Here is a 4,711-nt window from a genome sequence, read left to right as displayed (position 1 = left end):
GTGTGTGTCAGAAACAGTATGAAATTGTACGATACCAGTCATTCTCTTTGCTCCACTTTGCATCTTCTCCATTACATCTTCAGTTCTCTGGAAATAAAAAAAGCCATGCGTCAGCCAGATATTCTGCTCTTATATATTATGAGGTCTGTCTGATATTAACTTTGTTGCCAGAAATTATGTAAGCTATGTAAGGATTATGCAGAAACATTGTTTTGTATCAAGCAAAAAATCATAGATAAGATATTCGGTATAATCACACAAATAATAGAAGCATAGAGTCACAGATATTTGACATATAATCAGCCATATATAACGCTATTTAGATAAGCATGAAAACACATTCAAGACATGGTCACAAAATTGTTCAAGATATGAGAGAGTTCATGGATGTATATCTCCCTCCCAGTATGATGATATAGGTAAATGCACAGAGACGGAAACAATCAAATCACACAGAATGAAAAAAATATGTATAAGAAGCGATGTTCATTACATTTATTATTTCTAGTTGGCTATGAAAACTTTCTCACAGGACCGTTCTCTCATAATAGAGGAGAAACCAGTAAACACCGACTGTAGAGTCAGGGCTGCAGGGATGGTCCCTGGAGAACACAGACATGTTGAAGGATCCAATTGTCCTTGATGGCTACACCCACTGAGAAGTCAGGACCGCTGGCGTTGTCGGTAAGACGCAGAAAGATTCAAGGATCTGTATGAACTTTGTGGGTACACTCTATTGCTCAGGGACACCCGGCTTATCTTACAGGGTCACTGACAGGTTCAGGATTTCATACAACATGGGTGGTACACCATGTGTGAAGTTAGGACCACTGGGATTGTCTGTTAAGGATGCAGAAAGTTTCAGGTGTCCGCGTGGCCCAGCAAGGTGCAATGACCACTAGGCAGACCATCGTAAAGCAACTGTCGCAATTGCTATTAAGCGATGGTGGTATAGTGGTGAGCAAAGCTGCCTTCCAAGCAGTTGACCCGGGTTCGATTCCCGACCATCGCAATATTCTTTAAAAAGTCATTCATAGAATTCTGTGACTAACAGCTCTATCACATATACAGATTTGATAGAACACGAAGTTACCCTCCGGTAACATATATACCTTCAGCTGGTCGTTGCCCAACTGTGTGAACCACACCTCCATTTCATGGGCTCAGGCAACTAACACTTTCCACTGTGGATCAAAGTCATTCAAAAGTATTAATACTTTATTGTGGCCTACTCCTTGTTATCAGGCGAAAATGGACATGTTGCCTTCGCTGACACGAGAATACATCAAGGGGAACATGGGAAGGAAATACTGCTCAAGTCTCCCAAGTTCTTTGTGCAAGTGCTGTATGACCAATGAGAGGGAGGAGAGTGCAGGCCAATCATAGATCTCTAGAGTCTTCAGCAGGTGCTAAAGGTCGCCATTCAAACCTCACATTCTTAATGGACATCTTTCATAGCTTGGAGATATGACAATTTGCATGTTGGTATTCATCAGAAATTTAGAAGAGTATTTCGTTATTCCCTTTGAAGCAAAGGTTATTTATGATCCTTTGGATTTTTATGTATGCGGATATTCCTTTCTATAATAAGTTATGTAATTTTGGGTATAAAAGGCCAGATTTTTTCATCAAAGTCTAAATCGTGTGTAACAAATCTCTTGAAGCATTTTAGTTTCCACCTATGCATGCAACTCATTACATTATGCCGGGAGCTGTTGCCATCAGGACAAGTGTTCAACTATGCGTGGATAATACGGAGAGTACATTAGTCTAGATAATACATATCCATAGGCAGGTTAAGCCAGACTTCTCATGGGAAGCAGTTTTCAGGAGAAAGTGAGAATGATCGTTGAGCCAGCACTTCAGTGGTTGTAAAATATCAACTAATCTGGCCCAGGCAGCTGTCTTTTCCCTCTGCCTTAAACACATGTGAGCTTTTGACTTCCATTATATAACAAACAATCACTAAATTTCATCTATAACAATTAACAACATATAATTCCCCCTAATTTTTCTTCTTAACTCTATCATGTCTTACGGTGAGCGATATGCGCTGGTGATTCTTTCTGGCAAAATATAGTCGTAAGTATTGGAGATTACTCAAGGACTCTATCTTTCTCTCTCTCTCAGTGAGAGTACGACAGGTAGGGAGTGCGCGACCACAACACAGGTTGCAGTTCCGGTGTTCAAACTTTCAACCAAATTCGCAACGAAGCAATGAACCTCTTTTTCAATAAGTCACTTGCCCCTTCCTGACGGAACAGTATGGACTTTCATATCACAATTTCGTATCAAATGGCCTCTAAAATATTGTTGCGATGGCCAGGAATCGAACACGGGTCAACTGCTTGGAAGGCGCAGCAATGCCAACCACCATACTACCATCGCTTGATGGAGTTTGCTATTGTTTTATTGCGCTGGTCTGCGTGTATATCCCAGAATACTAATCAGGGCCACAAGGACTCCTGAAGTTAGTTTGTCCTCTCCACAGACATCTCCCTTAGTCTTCCTGTCATCACTCATCCTCTCCATATGTTCATACCATATCAGCATACACTCCTTACTTTTCCCGGCCATACATCCCACAATATCTTAACTCTCTCTTGCAGACTTTTTCCCTGTGTCCTTGACCCTTTCGCTCATATCTCTAACTGCCATGTCCATAAAAGTATAAACAGCCATGATGACATCAAACACCCCTGCGGAACACCAAGCGTCACCTGGAACAACCCATTCTCCTCTTTTCCTATTCCCACATAAGCATTGTTCACTTTATGTAAAGAATGATTGCTCTTGGTAGTTTTCTTCCCCACCATATATTAGTAACAGCTTCCAAAAAGCATATCTATTACCCGTAACATACCTTTCCCCCAGATCCGTAACCACACGGTATATACCCTTCTGTTTGTCGGTATTTCTCACGCATATTCTTCAGTGCAAACATCTGAACAACAAATCGTCTCCAACTCCTTAAACCTTAGTGCGTACAACCACCCTCTTAAACACCACTTTCCTATACAACTTACCAGGTACACTCAACAAACTTTTACATATGTAATTTGAGCATTTTCATTTGATCACCTTTCCTTTATGCAATAACTCTTTAAAGCTAACCTTCCAATTCTCAGGCTGAACATGAGCCTTATATACGAGAGAATTGTGACAAACCAATCAAAAACACATAATTTTTCTTCAGATTGATATATATATATATATATATATATATATATATATATATATATATATATATATATATATATATATATATTTATTATTCTATCTATTTATTTTGCTTTGTCGCTGTTTCCCGCGTTAGCGAGGTAGCGCAAGGAAACAGACGAAAGAATGGCCCAACCCGCCCACATACACATGTATATACATACATGTCCACACACGCACAATATACATACCTATACATCTCAATGTACACATATATACACACACACAGACATATACATATATACACATGTACATAATTCAAACTGTCTGCCTTAATTTGTTCCCATCGCCACCTCGCCACACATGGAATAACAACCCCCTCCCCCCTCATGTGTGCGAGGTAGCGCTTGGAAAAACACCAAAGGCCCCATTCGTTCACACTCAGTCTCTAGCTGTCATGTAATAATGCACCGAAACCACAGCTTCCTTTCCACATCCAGGCCCACCACAGCTGTCTATGGTTTACCCCAGACGCTTCACATGCCCTGGTTCAATCCACTGACAGCACGTCGACCCCGGTATACCACATCGTTCCAATTCACTCTATTCCTTGTCCGCTTTTCACCCTCCTGCATGTTCAGGCCCCGATCACTCAAAATCTTTTTCACTCCATCTTTCCACCTCCAATTTGGTCTCCCTCTTCTCCTCGTTCCCTCCACCTCTGACACATATATCCTCTTGGTCAATTTTTCCCCACTCATCCTCTCCATGTGACCAAACCATTTCAAAACACCCTCTTCTGCTCTCTCAACCACACTCTTTTTATTTCCACACATCTCTCTCACCCTTACATTACTTACTCGATCAAACCACCTCACACCACATATTGTCCTCAAATATCTCATATCCAGCACATCCACCCTCCTGCGCACAACTCTATCCATAGCCCACGCCTCGCAACCATACAACATTGTTGGAACCACTATTCCTTCAAACATAAGCATTTTTGCTTTCCGAGATAATGTTCACGACTTCCAAACATTCTTCAAGGCTCCCAGAATTTTCACCCCCTCCCCCACCCTATGATTCACTTCCTCTTCCATGGTTCCATCCGCTGCCAGATCCACTCCCAGATATCTAAAACACTTCACTTCCTCCAGTTTTTCTCCATTCAAACTTACCTCCCAATTGACTTGACCCTCATCCCTACTGTACCTAATAACCTTGCTCTTATTCACATTTACTCTTAACTTTTTTCTTTCAAACACTTTACCAAACTCAGTCACCAGCTTCTGCAGTTTCTCACATGAATCAGCCACCAGCGCTGTATCATCAGCGAACAACAACTGACTCACTCCCCAAGCTCTCTCATCCAGAACAGACTTCATACGTGCCCCTCTTTCCAAAACTCTTGCATTCACCTATCTAACAGCCACATCCATAAACAAATTAAACAACCATGGAGACATCACACACCCTTGCCGCAAACCTACATTCACTGAGAACCAATCACTTTCCTCTCTTCCTACACGTACACATGCCTTACATCCTC

The 4,711-nt window shown here is 41.5% G+C and overlaps 1 non-coding gene across 1 annotated transcript; it reads left to right on the top strand.

Annotated features, from left to right (window-relative positions):
• The first annotated feature begins 940 nt into the window (after positions 1–940).
• On the top strand, positions 941–1,012 carry TRNAG-UCC (transfer RNA glycine (anticodon UCC)). Its single transcript has one exon. It is a non-coding gene; the product is annotated as a tRNA-Gly (tRNA).
• Positions 1,013–4,711: the final 3,699 nt, after the last annotated feature.

Source organism: Panulirus ornatus, chromosome 11 (assembly GCF_036320965.1).
Source record: "Panulirus ornatus isolate Po-2019 chromosome 11, ASM3632096v1, whole genome shotgun sequence".
Classification (NCBI taxonomy): domain Eukaryota; kingdom Metazoa; phylum Arthropoda; class Malacostraca; order Decapoda; family Palinuridae; genus Panulirus; species Panulirus ornatus.
The sequence above is the reverse complement of the archived record's forward strand: the minus strand, read 5'-3'. Positions and strand labels throughout refer to the sequence as shown.